Genomic DNA, 15,329 nt, shown 5'->3' with positions numbered 1-15,329 from the left:
TATGACTAATGTTTCACTGTATTGCATGAAGCATTTAAGCACCATGTAGTCTGAGATATTTAATTTTACATGTTCTCAAAGCTTTTTTTAAATGATGGTTTTATTTTTAAAGTATATTGAGCCTTTTTCAGGAGACATCAGTGGGACTGTCTTGGTTTAAACCAAAATGTAAAATGTGGCTCTCCAAATTGTCTTCTAAATTGTCAAGTTTGCTTGGTCTTGTGGATTTATATCTTCAGTTGTGCTTAATCACTTTCTCTGTTCAGTGCCCTATTCATTCCCTCATTTTTTAAAGTACTTATATATGCTTAAGCTTCATCTTTGTCCAAGTGTGTTGCTAAAATAAGGGTAATTTTTCAAGGGTGGTTAGCAGCACAAATGTAAAAATGTTTGTTTGAAAAATGTGCATGCCTTTGTGGGAAATTGTTTGGGGTCTCTCTGTCTGTGTGTGTATATATGTGTGTGTGTGTGTGTGTGAGTACTAGGAAAGCAAACTTCGGCAACTTCTTACATCTTGTTCATACAAGCAGAACTTTGTCCTTATAAAGTGGATATGTTTGGTTTCAGTTTTGTCCATAGATGAGCTTGCTTAAATGCAACTTGGTTGTAATTCTCAATGGATTTTGGTTTTAAAGTGGACACTGGGGATTGCCCAAAAATAAAACTGGTCCAATTTCTCTGAGTTTTTTCTCTTTTTGTCATAAGGTTTACTCATCCAGCCAAATAAGTCAGTTTCATCTTCTCCATGCACATCTGATGTAACAGAAAGAAATGGTCGTTTTAAATAGTTGTGACAGTTATAGTTATTACAAAAGGGTGAGTGGGGGAGGAAGATAAAAGAAACTAAGTGGGAACAAGTCTAGACCAACAGTGACTAGTAGTGTCATAAGCCATAACATGAAAGCCATGTATTTATAAAAACTCATGGTGATAGTGTGTCCTTGCTCTACGTTACACTGGCGTGAGAACTCAAGACTATTCATCATTAAAATTAAATTTTGAAAAACTCACTTACGTCAAACCATTGCTGTTAATCAATGTTTGAAATCAAAACCTTTACTCATCAAAAGATGAGTAAACCTTTTTTCACAAATATACAGATCATGTAAGGATGGAAATCATCATTATGCAAGGTTTTACTTTTTTTTTTAAAGTGAGGAGGCTTACTTGTGTCCTGAGGGTGGTGTATTCCTGTATTTACCCAGTCTTCTCCATGATGACTTCATATAGTCATGAATAGAATCATGCCTAATTTTTACACTGATAAGAAAATACCTTGTTTAAAGTGCATCTCATTTTCTTAAATGCTTTTAAACCGCACAGTTATCTAAGATCTTGAGTCTGTCAAATTCTCACTGGCATTCTCAGTTTGTCTTGTTCATTACTTTAGTAAAAACTATTTTACATGACTATACAAGGAACAAGAGGGAAATAATTACCCATCAAAGAAAACTTTTTAAAAATAATGGATGGTAGACTCGGCAATAAAGAATTAAGCTATTCGGAAGTGAACTTCAATAAAAATCTAAATCCACTTTGAAGTATTGAAAAAGGCATAGAAGTAAGGTCTGCCCTTTGTTTCTGTCACTGTTGGTTTTTTTCTTCCATGCCCTTTTCTTCTCGGCTTCCCAGAGGCCTTTGCTTACAGTGTGATAGCGACATTGTGCGTATCACAGAAAAGCAAATACAGTGGTTCAGTTGTAATCTTAGCTCCTACTGCCCACACAGATTCATGAGCTCTCTTCCTTTAACCTTGCATATTGGTAACTGGAAAGCTTGGAAGGACAAATAAGATAGAAAAGGAAGTTATGTACCATATTGGGCTTCTGTTACTCCTTTTTCAAAGGTGACAAAAATATTTTACCCCACAAAAACCAGAGTTTAAATGGTCCCTACCAGGTTCCAGCTGATGTTTCCTGGAGAAATGTTCTGGGGAAGATTTTACTTCTACTCTGTCTGTGGTCTTCCTGCCTAGGCCCCCTAATTTCCCACATCAGTCATAGGCAGAAGTGCTGCCCTGAGCTACATTACAAAATTGTACCCCTGATGAATAGGAGATATTGTATTGATAATTTTGAATAGGAAACAAGAGACTTAGCTATGACTAAGGGCATTTCTGTGGATGGGCTTGGCTCTGTGTTTTCACAGGGCTTTGGATTCATTACCAGCATGTCCAATGACGAGGAATAAGCAAGAGAACTGAGCTCACTTTCCTACATAGCACTTGTCTGGAGCCCCTTTCTTGGATGCAGCACTGCTGTGGGTTTGCAGCAGCTGGAATGCATGCTAGTAGTGGACTGACAAGCAATGGTGTCAGCCATGGTGTAAGAACTTCACTGTGCATAACCTCCTGGCTCTGATTATTTCAGATCAATTTGGTATTAGACAACTGGCTGTTCAGGACAACTCAGATGGAAAATCTAATCTGAAAAAGGTGCTCACTGTAGCATCCTGGGAACCTTCTCAATGCCCAACACTTACTTCTTTCTTCTTATGTGTAATAATGATTTTGAAAAGATATTGGTCTCTTCAGTGGGCACATACTTCTATTCAGTATTTCCTGGTGCCAGTGTGAGTCCTTCAGCATCAGAGGCACTTTTTCACCCTTGTGGGTGACATTTTCATACAACGGAATATGCAAAGCTGAGGTGTTGCATCACACAGAAGCATCCAGATCCACAGAAGTCTGCTGGAATGGGTAATGAAGCATATTCACTGTGGATTATGATGAAACGGTTGCTTGTTATTGTGTGAGACTGGATGTACCACTTTCTTCCCGGACTGAGCCTGTTTACTGGGCACTTTAGGTATTGGAAAGAAATGCTATAAACATGAATGCAAACTGTCACAGCAAAGTGAGTGTTGGAGTCCAGAAAATAAAGTTGGAAACAAATTTCCTTCGTGTTAAAGTCAAGGCCTATTCAAATTCATATAGTGGAACCATAGTAACGTGGTTATTAATAGAAATGGATTGTATAGTTGTACTATTTCTAAGATATTTTCTAAGATATAATGGAGACAGGTCTGTCTCCATTTCCTGACTGCATGACTTTGAAAGAGCTTGTAAATAGGTTGCCTGGGCTGGGGTGCTTGTCTTATATTTACTTACTTGCTGCTTTCACTGGTCAGTTCAGTTGTAACCATATGATTTTCTTAAAAACAGGAACAGAAAAGAGCTCTCACATCTGTTTGTGTCTGCAGTTCTGCATTCTTCCCCCCTCCAAGGCCAACACAGCCTTGTCCATTGAGAACTGCTCCAGAGAATTCTTGCTCTAAAACTCTGCAATCTTCCACCAGCATGAGTTAAGTATTTCTTGGAACAAAACTTCTCAGCTCATTTCAAAATTAATCTGTTTATTTCATGCATGATGGATCTTTGAACAAACCACAGCTGATAAGAAAAATGTAGAAAGCCTGATTACTTAGCATCATATTGCTAGTCTGCTGCATATCTGTTCCTGAACTTTTGAAAAACATGAGCTTCTTCTATTCACTTAGCTGTGGCAAAGTACACTTCCAAGAGAACTTCCTCACTTTCCAAGGGCTGGCAAGAGGTCTCCCAAGTTACTGTCCTCAGCACTACTGCTCTGTAACAAAGGTGCGTGGGCAGCTGGCTTTTGTGAGGGGGGAAGCAGCCCCTGGTAAGGTAACTATGTGTGTGCTTTCAGATAGATGCCCCTGGAAGGCTTTTGTGGGATATATTATCCCTGACAGGAGCTGGCACCGTATACAGGCAGACCGTGGGGAATGAGAGAGGTGCTCGGTTTTGTTGTTTAGCAGCATAGTGTCTGCTAGGTGGTGCAGGAATAGAGCAGAAGATGGTCCTGAAAGAGCTGCTTTTTCTTGCATTTGCATACCAAATTGAACTGCTATCTCTGATTTCAATAATCTTTTCTGACACCTATAGATAAAGGATAAAGTACATTCCCATATTAGAGGAATCCTGCAGTGCATGTTCCAGAGCTGTAAACTTTCTTAAAAGCTTTGGGACACTTGGCCTCATGAAATCTGAACTTCAGTAAAAAGTTGAATGCAGGAGCTAGCCAACATTCACTTTTCCAGTTGGTTTTTCTCTGTTTATTTTTGGATGCTGTTTAAATTTTAACCTCCATGGGGTATGCTGGTGTTTAAATTGCCCAACTTGCTTAATAGGAGGGCAAAAGAAGAAAGAGGAGAATGAGCTTGAACAGCAGAGCAGGCATGAAGACAATACATTTAGCTGACTTCTGGAATTGCAGCTGGAATGTTGTGGAACTTGATACAGATGGAAAACAGGAGTTGAAAAGCGCAAAATTTCCAGTGTGGGTGCCATTTTGAGTAGGCTGTGTGGGTGGAGAATGGTGCTAAATGCCAAGCAGGGAAGTAGAACGGAGAGTCTCTTTCCAACTAGTAACAGACAGCTATAGTGGAGGGGGGAAGGGGTTGGGGAAGTGGTTTAAATATCCCAGTGCAGCTGTTTTGTAATAAATCACTAATACTTGTGGGTAAAGCTCAGCTCATCAGTGTTTGCTACTTCCTTGTCCATAGAATTCTTTTCCACAGTAGTTTCAGTATTATTTTTATGGTATCTCTGTTTAATGTCCTACTGTATGTAATCAGATGGTTCATGTGGCTCTGAAATCTTTTTTTGGTCAGACTATATGACATACAGCAGGTCAAAACTGGTTTTGACTGTTTTGGTTAACTATCATTCCTCAGTATGAAGTAGTGGACATCTCTGCTTCAGCTTTGGTCTTAGATTCTCAGTCCAAGTTCTGATGCTTTGTTTTGGCATCAGGCCCAGGTCCAGGAGCAGATATTTTCATTTGCTGCAGATGTATTTCGTGTGTGTTCATGTGACTCTCCTTAAAAAAAAAAAAAAAAAAGAAGAGTATGCAGCAAACAGTTCCTAATTCAAAAAAAAAGGCTTTTCCTCCAATAACTTTTAAGAAGCAGTTCCCTGCCTTGAGTGATCATGACAATACTTATGCTGACTGGTACATTATCATACAGAGGAAAAGGGGAAGGACAAAGTTTTTCTGCTTTATAGTCACTAAGTGTTTGAGAGTGTCCTTGTCTACCTGACAGTTAAAGGTGGATTTGTTGTTCAAGATAGACTCATGCCCCTTTGATGACAGAAATCCTTTGTTATGAATGGCCCAACATTTTTCTTCCCTCATGTTAGGTTTTAGATGAAACTGTTAAAGCTTTTGAATATTTTATATGTGTAATAGTTCTGGTTCAATTTTGAACTAAGTGGAGGTCATTGGAAACAAAAAAAGTGTTTCTTAAAGTTTCAGAAGGATCCTGCTGTTGAAATGCAGAGAATTTCTATTGTAATGTGAACAATTTAACTCTGTCTTGTGTGTAGGACATGGAGTATAAGTGTTGTAATCACTTGGCTTTTATTGTTCTAAGAGAACCCTTTTGTTAGTTTCCAGCTTCTGAGAGGATGGTTGTAGTTCTTGCAATCCTGTCCGCTAGGAAAGATTACAAGAATCCCACATGGTAACATTTAAAAATCCGCTTTCATCTACAGCCAGAAAATAAGGGCTGCTATATGTAGTGCATAGCAAAAGTGGAAATTACTCAGTTCAACAAGCTTCCCAAGTGTATTGATGGTTCCCTTCAGAGGGAACGACACTGCAATGCATGTGGTAATTATCTCTGTGAAAGAAGCACACGTGTTCTTGTGATTGAAATTTAGTATTTAAGAGCAATGTTTGGTGTGAGGTAATAATTGGGAAGTCATTTGGGATGCAAAGCAGTGGAAATAGGGTGGGTCTTTATACAACTGGAAAGTACAACCATGGGTTGTTTTTCATAAATAATATTAGCATCAAGTATTCCTTTCACTGAATTTAAAATTATAACTATCAGGCTTGGAAGAGGGAGGTTGTTTTTCCCCTTATCCTATACACTTGTAAAGGATTTGGAATGCAGTCCTGGTGCTTGCAAGTTTTCCTGGTGCAGCTGGAAGAGAGATGTCATGCTGCTGATGTCCACAACTGGTTGTGTTCTAAAATGATAGCCCAAACAAAGGGAAATGAATAGTTTTACCACCTCTCCCAGCTGCTGTCACAAGAAACACTGACTCAGACACACCTGTGAGTCAGAATTCCTGTAGCTTCCTTCCTGCAGCCCAGTAGTAGTAATTTGCCTCTTACTTCACACCTGTAACCTTTACTGCTGTTCTCAACCTCTGCGTTGTCTCTCTTAATGTGAGCAGGCAGCAGAAGTGAAACTAAGCTGTCTCTTACTGTCCTCTTCCAACCCGTCTATTCTGAAAAGAGGGCAGCCAGTCAGAAAAGTACTCTGTTCCTCTGTGCTTGAGCACAACATTTGGGTAGACAGCAAATTATAAAAGGACTCTCTTTTTCTCAGAACTGATAAGTAACCAGGTCATAAGCTACATAAACAGGAACTGGACTGAAGAAAATCAAAGGTCGTGATGTTTCTTAAATGCAGTGGAGATTCTTACACAAGCTGCTTCGCTAAAGGATAGTAACGTAGTTTATTTAAATTAGGTTTCTTTCCTCTGGTTTCACAGACCGTTGTGTTCTTCATGGTGCCTCTGTTGCATTACAGTTTTACTTTCCAGAATATAATTTGCTGTTGATTTTAATGTCCTCTTAAAAGCACTGACTTATTTTTTTCAAATGAGCCAATGATTTTGATTCTTTTCTTTTTTGGTTGTCTGCCTTAGATCCTCTGAAGGATCTGAAACAAGTGCTGAATTACCTATTTTGCAGAGATATTTCAAGTTGCATAACTGAAATAAGATAATTGCAGAAGAAAAATTACATCTTTGATTGATTATTGTAATGGTAGAATACCTAATTAGACATGCAGACAATAATCTCTAATAAGTGAAAAAAAAAGTCCACCCTACAATATATTTAGACATCAGTAAGAAATGAAATGAGTTAACAACAGGAGAAACAAATGGTCTGTGGTTAATTTGATCACTTCCTTTGCTACAAAAAGGCAACCATCAAGTTTTAGAAGGCTTATTCAGATGTGACGGGGACAACCCCTAAGCAACAGCAGCAGGAACATCCACCACTAATCATTCTCCTTTGCCAGTTTTTATTCCAGTTCTGCAGTTGCTCTGCTCACAAAAAGGAAATATGAAAGACTGTTTTGTTTTAGCAATGACAGTCAGTCTAAATGTTCAAACATACATCTGCTGAAACTTCTTAAAGATTTAAATTTTCATTTAAAATATTCTGTAATAAAATGCAGCATATGTAACATAACTAGCAAACCTTGTACAGAAGTTGTTTTTTGCTTTCCTATTATTAAACACAGCCTGATTCAGGCTGGGGAATACTGGAACAAGAAATAGCTGTTAAAATGCTAAGCACCTTTTGCTTTATGAGAATAGTGGGACAGAATCAGAGAATTCTAGGCAAGTTTTGGTTCATTAGAATTCATCATGATTTGGGCTCTAAGTTATACACAGGCATATAAATTTGAGGTGAACCTAGAACTAAAAGAGGAATGTCTTACAGATCTGGTTTTGAGTCAAATGAACAGAGCACAAAGCTTATAAAAAAAAAAAATTAATTTTATCGTCTAGCCCAAAATCTAGCAATGACAGTTTAAGAGCTTAGTCCTGGCAGATCTGAAACAACTCTGATCCTGTTTCAGATCTGAATTTGGCTGTTGTTGAAAATACAGGTTAAGAGAATGCATCTGTGGCATATTTTTCATATTAAATAGTTTATTCATAATTTGCTAAGCAGAGTCATTATTTCCCCTTTACCCCACATGCCAGGGCTTTTACACCGTGTGGATGTTTCATTGCACATTAACTTTTGCACACAAAAATGTCTTGTTTAAATTTGCGAATTCACTATATAGAACTGCTCTTTATCTTTTTAACCATTTGGAACATTTCTGCAAGCATTTAGTAATAGAACCTGCAACTGTTGTTTTTTGTAAATATTTAACTCCTAGCAGTGTGTTGAAAATCTTGGCATTGCTCAGCAAACAATGCTTTGGGGCATTCTGCTTAGGTTGAGAGACAGTCTGCCTGGATTAGGTAGGTATTAATTCAGGGCTTCTCACCTTCAAAAACCTGCCTTCCTGAGCAGTTGATAGAGTCTTTGCTTATTTGGCATCATCATCAGCATGCAAGAAATTTTGCAGTAAATAATTGCAGCCCATTCACCAATGGCCCACTCTGGAGACACTCAAGAGAAACAGAGCAAAGCTACCAAGTTCTCAAGGCAGAACGACCAAAAGATTTAGCTACTGGGAATCCTGGACCAAAAGCAGCTTCTGTAATGCAACACAAGGTCTACTTGTGAAGTGCTCTATCAGTGGATACAAGTCACATCTGTATGACATTTAGTGAAAGCTTTCAAAAAAGCCTCTTAATCTGATTGCTAACAAAAGATCAGCACTTTCAGTAATGGTAAGAGGCTTTCAGTGTAGTACCTAAGCACCACAGTAAGAAAAATGCATTGGTCAGTAGTCTCTGTTATGTATAATTTCCTGTATTTCCACCTTGGGACAGAATTTTGATCTTTATTCTGTTTAAGTCCTTTCCCAGATATTTGTCCAATTTCCTCTTTTAGGATGTGCGACTCACTTTTGTATTTATTTTGTGCGTGTGTGTGCATTTTTGTGAATTTACTTTGGATGATGCTGGCTGTCTCCAAGTTACATCAAAATGGGCATTTCTGAGAGACTACTGGCATTTGCAGAAAATCTTTTCTTAAGCACCTAGTCTTACCTATAGTTTAAAGTGCTTTGGTTTGGTTTGGTTTTTCTTAGTTTTGGGGTTTTTTTTCCAAAAGGCATAAAAATCTCCTTGGGCAACTACTCAAAAAATTTAGTTAGAACTAAACTCAGGGGAAGAAGCAGAGTGGTCATTACATTATTTTTATCTTGTGTTTTTTTGGATTTTGTTTTTGGGGTATTTTTTCAACTTGCATTTAATTTAAAGGCTAACATATAAAATCTCCAAGTTTAGGTGGAAATACTGAGGGCAACTGACATGAAGTTCATTAGCGCTCTGTTGGGTTTGCATGGCATGGTTTTTGGTAGCAGGGCTGGCCACAGAGGTGGCTTCTGTGAGGAGGTGCTGGAAGCTTCCACTGTGTCCAGCAGAGCCAGTCCCTGGCAGCTCTAAAGATGGATGTGCTGCTGGCAAAGGCTGGGCCAATTAGAGATGGGCGTAACACATCTGTGATAACAGATTTAAGAAGAAATCAAAACAAAGTTGGGGGCACAATTTTAATTCCAGACAGAGAAGAGCAGAGTGAGAACATGTGAGACAAACAACTGTGCAGACACCAAAGTCATTGGAGAAGGAGGGACAGGAAGTGCCCCAGGCACTGGAGCCGAGATTCCTCTGCAGGCCGTGGTGATGACCATGGTGAAGCAGCTGTGCCCCTGCAGCCCATGGAGGAGCCCCATGCCAGAGCAAGTGCATGCCTAGAGGAGGCTGTGACCCCGTGGGACCCATGGAGAGAGGGCCCCTGCTTCCATGCTGGAGCAGCCTGTCCTTGGAGGACTGCACCCCGTGGAAGAGTGACCCATGCTGCCGCAGTTTTGGGAGGACTGTTGCCCGTGGGATGGACTCACACTGCAGCAGCTCACAGAGAGCTGTTGCTTGCGAGATGGAGCCATGTTGAAGTCCGTGGAGAGCTGTCTTCTGCGGGAGGGACCCTATGGTGCAGCAGAGGAATGACTCCTCTCCCTCAGCAGTGGGAGAAGCCTTGGGTGATGAACTGACCATAACCCCCATTCCCCATTCCCCTTGCACTGCTGGGGTACGCAGCAGAGCTGGGAAGGAGGGAGGGGTGGGAGGAAGGTGTTCTAAGGGTTTATTTTACTTCTCATTATCCTGCTGATTTTGTTAGTGATAAATTCACTTTGTATCTCTAAGCTGAGCCTGGTTTGCCCGTGATGGTATTTGGTGAGCGATCTCTCCTGGTCCTTATCTCAACCCATGGACCCTTCATTAAATTTTCTCTCCTCTGCCCAGATGCAGAGGGGGTGAGTGAGCAGCTTTCATGGGTACCTGGCATCTGGCCCACATCAACCCCCAACAAGTATCAAATCATTATCATCTATACACACTTCCAAAGAACTTTTTCTGTCAAGTGAGTAATGAGTTTGCAAGAATTGTTTTAAGTGCAGCATAAACCATGAACATGGTTCAGTTAAAAGGAGGTATATTGTATTAAAGCACACACTTTACTTGGGTATTCATAAATATATTAATTTAGCAGATTATGTTCCTTTAGTGACCTATTTGTAATAGTTTATCTTCTATGTTATTGCTGTTTGTATTATTAACAGACTGTCTCTACACCTGAGCTCATAGCCTCTGTTACACTGAGTGAGAGTCTGCATCAACCAGCAGCAGGAGTGGGATTGATAACCCATTCTCTCTCTTCTCCTTTTTGGACATTTGCCACTATAAATTGTATGTTTGGTAAGCATCTCAGATATAAGTTTTTGACTGCCTTCTGGCCAGTCTACTTTCAAATAAGCCTCTCAGGATCTGTAATCCACATTACATAGACCATTAATGGATAGAAGATTTCAGAAGCAGGAAATGGTAGCAGCTGCATAGGCACATATTTTTACTCGACTAGAGATTCAAAACATGCTTTCAATGCCCAAGCATTGTTTTCCTGTTTGTATCTTGGTTTCTATAATTTATTTATGTGCTTTTGAAATGAGCTTCTGCATGGTTTTCTCCATGAATTGAGCCACCAAGTACTTGGGTTAAACTGCTACCTGTTAGAAACTATGTCATCGTGGATGCATAATTTTCAGGATAGGTACTTACAATTTTGCAAGCAAATATTTAAAAACTCTTAATTGCTTTTGGAAATCTAAGTCTCTGTAAATGTGAGTTATGATCTTGAATGATCGAAATTGGTAACTGTTACCTACTGAAAGTGTAGCTCATATTTTAAAACATTTATAAATTATATATGTGTAGTATTTTGGAGACTCTGAAAATCTTAAAATATCTGACAGCAGTGGAAATCTTATGGTTTCTTTTACCACATATGTTGGTCAGTATTGCTCGTAAAGATTGTAGTCATTGTATACTCATGTTGTAAAAAAATTAATCAGTCTGGCAATGTGACTTTGTGAGGGTCTTGACTTATTTTGAAAGATGCCTGTGGTTAGTTTTCAAGAGTGGCTTAAATTTTGGGGCCTCAGGTTCCCTGTACAAGTAGGAGTTAGAAGCCCCTGTTGCATGCTTTCTGTTAGGTTGTTTATAGAAAGTCATGGATGGGTGTTACAAGCACACAAGTTATAAAAATATTCTATATGATATACTCCAACTATGTGCACAAACTTAGACTGGGCCACTTTGATACAGGAAATCACTGATGTGTTTGCAGGATTGACATCTAGAGGAAACAAGAAAATTGGGAACGTGTGGTGAACATAGTTCTAGTGCTTTGCTAGATAGTTCTTGCTAAAGATTAATATGTCAGTGTGATTTACAGTGAATTGAGTGTTGCCAATCTCTCCTGGTCATCCAGTGAAACAAAGCATGTGTGTGAGGTGAGTGAAGGAACTTTGCAGCCCGTACCACCAAACCCAAAACTGCAACATGGCAAACAATTTCCATTGCTAAAATCTTTGCTTCTTTCGAGGACTACATGCTGCCCCAGTGTCATCTTAAGCATAATAGGGCCTAGAAACCATAAGTGATCCTTTTCCAATAAAAATGTCTCTTTGTCTCTTCTTTGGGAATGTTGTAAGGAGGTATGCTGTGTATAGAAGGACTTCCTTCCATATTTAAGCAGGAAGAGAAGTACAAGTTTGTATACAAGGATGGAATTAACTGCAAACCTTCCTTTCCTCTCTTCCCTCCCTTTGTTTTTTTAACTCTGTAGCTGGCATTAAAATGACAGCAGGAACAAACTCATGTTTCTTCTACATACTCACAAAAAGAGAATGGGAACTTAAGGCATTGGTGCATGTCCTTTGTAAGTTAACAAGACAAATACCAGGGCAATTTAGGATCTGTGTTCAGTCTTTAGTGCTCTTCATGAAGCTGCTAACAAAGAGCTTCTTTTTGTTTTGCTGCAGTATAATTTTTAATGCTGCTGACAGACTTGGATGCTGAAATTCAGCCTCTGGTTATTCACAGAGCAGATATAACAGCTGCAGTTGCATTTTCTTGAGAGTGTTCCAGAAGCTATACTTCTCCCAGACCTTTAGGGACCACTTACTGAGGATTGTGGAGAACTTGGTGTCAGTATTTACACAATCCTTGGACTCTTTTCTAAGGTTATGCAAAGTCTCCTGGCTGCATTGTCATAGCAGCCACCACTCACTTGAAACTGAACACTGACCACCAATTTTACATACAGCAGCTTTTTCTTTCAGTTTGGAACTAGTGACCTGTGGGTAGAGATGCTTTGTATTCACGTATTGATGTGCTTATCAAAAGCTAATTTTATTAGAATATAATTGGTGGTGGCAGTCTAGGGAGGTAATTTCATGCTTAATTTTGAAAGTGAAGTTAGGTGCCTATTTCTCTCAAGTAAGGGTGGGAGTTGGGCTCATTAATTTAGTTCTCTGAATTGTAGCAAACAAGTAAAAAATAGATTAATTCTCCTAAATATGTGCACTATACAAGTCTCTAGTGCTTGTGAGTGAAGATACAGCATAAACAAGTCACCGAGTACCTATCTATTCCTACATACCTGTCTGCACTTTAACTCCTTTGCAATGAGTAAATGTGCAGTCACTTTGACTGTAAGCTGCTGAGGACTCTGAGACATTTAAATATTGGGATAGGTATTAGAATTTTTTATACACTTTATGTCTAATTATTCCACTTTTATTTAAGAGCAGGTTCCTAAACTCTGGTCTTAAATAGATAGTTAACAGGTATTTATGCTTATGGTACTATGGAAATGTTTCATTTATTTATTAAAAAAATGCAATTGAACCCATTTTACCAATATTTATGGATTTAAGAGCTCCTGGGAAATAATAGGTGAAGACAGGAGAAATTAAGGTTTTACAGTAATCCTGTTCCTTCTTGAGCCCTTTCATTATTATCTATATTATTCACGGTACTGTACCAAAGGCTGGCCCATCCCTGAGCAGTATCGGCGGGGGAGCAGCGGCTGCGCTGGGGAAAAGCCCCGCTTCTGGACCCACGGCAGAGAAACGGCAGCTGCATCCCCCTTCCCTGTTCGCCGCGCCACCTGGACCGAAAGCGAGCGAGTAGATGCCATCCCAGTGGAAGAAGCTACAAAAGCAACTGTTGTGTGAAACTCAACCAGCACCGATCTCCAAAGTCAACAACAACCAGCCACCTCATCATTTTCTATTTTTGCATTATTTTATCGTATATCCATAACTGAGAAGTAAAACTGACTGTGGTGATCGGTTTACCCATTGCTTTTCCTATCCCATATTGTTCCACCCTCTCCCCCATTTTCCGCTGCCCCTAGCCCTGGCCACTCCCTGGGCTCTCCCTATTGGTTCCTGTACCCCAGCCCCGCCCAGGTACCGCCCCTGTGATCTGACAAAACCCCTCTGTGCCTGGATCAGGAGGTCTCTGCCTCTGGGGGTCTCAGGGACAAGATGTCACTATTAAAAGTCCTCTGAAAGCCTCATGGAGGGACCCTTCTCGCCTCCCTCGCCGTCACTGGGTTGTAACGCTGCAGAGCTGTCCAAAATGGACTATGGGAGAGCGAAAATAGTCGCACTTCCCTAAGCAGCTCCACTGAGCTCTTAGGAAAGCTTCAGCTTGCTAAACTAAACCTAGCATTACAACAATATTAGTCTATCATAAGTAACCTTGTATGTATTCCAGCTCTTAATTATTCATTCTGAGCATAAAACATAAAACTTCCATTTATGTAGACAACTGAGTAATTTCTGAAACTCTTAAGGGTTTGGAATTGTCCACCAGTGTGGTTAATTTCCAGGTGGTGTGTATTTCTACTCCCTTTTTTTGGTGAATGGGTATGCTTTGGTTCCTCTGTAACATTTACAGGAACAGGAAGCAGCAATGCTATTAGTACTCTGAGCCTGGATTTTTGTTTTGTTCCAGAGTTCCTAGGCTTGAGAGTGAGTATGTCACTTGGCAATTTGAAAAGCTTCACCTCCTTGAAAAAGTAGTTACGTGCAGCACCCTATAAGGATATAAGTTCTTTCTTGTTGAGCAACAAGTTTTTGCTAATAGGGGCTGTTATTTCTGTCTCCTGGAACATTCAAGTTTAACAACTTTATACTTTTATCACAGCACTTCTGTGTATCTGGAGAAGTTAGGCTGCTCCTAATCTGAAAATTTATGGATCAAGCTGCATCTGTAACAGAATAGGAAGCAAATCAAACAACAGGAGTATTTTATCATTGCCTCTGTAAAACAAAACAGTCAAGCCGAGATGGAGTTTCAAAGGTTCATTTCTAAGCTGTGTTAGGTTTTAATTAGTGAAAAAACCTGTGACTTTCATTGTCCCTTATTTATCAGTAGTTATTTACTCTACTAAACCTGCATAGATATGTTTTATGTAAGATTGCCGCTTCAATTCTAATTCAGTGTTTACAGTTTTTCAAGTTTGGCTTTATTTTTAAAATGTATTTCAACCAGTATCGATAAAAAAATGCCTTGAAAACTGAAGTTTTCCATCTGAATCCCTTCCATCAATGTAACAAAAAGAATATATTAAAGATTTTGTTTACTGAAATGCTGTTCCATCATTTAGTACAGCAGATTTTTAGCAACATCCCAGCAACTATATTTCATTCTGGGGAGGTTATGAAATCCTTTTTCTCTCTCCACCCTTGTAATTTTTCTTCTTTGCTTTAAACTCAAAGGATTTTAAAAAATAGATTTAAAAGATTTTTAAAAATCCCCCTGAATCACCCTTTGTCGGACAGTGACTCCATAGTTCTGGTTTTCCCCATTTAAAAATTACTAAGGAGCATATCATACTGTCCATTGCAAAGGACTCTACTGCACTTTCAGAAACCATGGGTAATTTGTGTGGTAAGAGGAAGGAAATAGCAACCTATGAAGCATTCTGTCTTAGTTAGTAGGAGTCATACCACATTTTCTCAGAGGAGGGATTCCCATTTGACTTGGAAAAAAAAAAGTAGATTCCTGCCTACGTAGACAAGGAGCAGCATTTTCTCTCCTAGTTTTATTACATGTTTTTTAATGCCTGATGTAGTTATCTGAGCTCTGAGAAGCCAGTTCATTCTTGCAACTGATTATTAAAAATGGCATCTTCAACCAAAACTTTGGGATAGCTTAGTGTTTCGGGCTGCCTAGGAATGTCTGAAACAAAAAAATTTAGCCCAACACAGAGGTTGAGGTGGGAAGCTAGAGTCAGGTG

At 39.4% G+C, this 15,329-nt stretch overlaps 1 protein-coding gene across 2 annotated transcripts in view; it reads right to left on the bottom strand.

The window, feature by feature from the left end:
- CBLB (Cbl proto-oncogene B) overlaps nucleotides 1-1,957 on the bottom strand; it is a 141,415-nt gene extending 139,458 nt beyond the window's left edge. The window contains exon 1 of one of the 2 annotated variants that reach the window (XM_017731842.1): nucleotides 1,952-1,957. The gene's annotated coding sequence lies outside the window, so the exon portion shown is untranslated. The remainder of the gene's footprint in view (nucleotides 1-1,951) is intronic. The other variant, XM_017731841.1, reaches the window with a different exon arrangement.
- Nucleotides 1,958-15,329: the final 13,372 nt, after the last annotated feature.

Source organism: Corvus brachyrhynchos, unplaced genomic scaffold (genome assembly GCF_000691975.1).
Source record: "Corvus brachyrhynchos isolate BGI_N302 unplaced genomic scaffold, ASM69197v1 scaffold3, whole genome shotgun sequence".
Lineage (NCBI taxonomy): Eukaryota > Metazoa > Chordata > Aves > Passeriformes > Corvidae > Corvus > Corvus brachyrhynchos.
The sequence above is the reverse complement of the archived record's forward strand: the minus strand, read 5'-3'. Positions and strand labels throughout refer to the sequence as shown.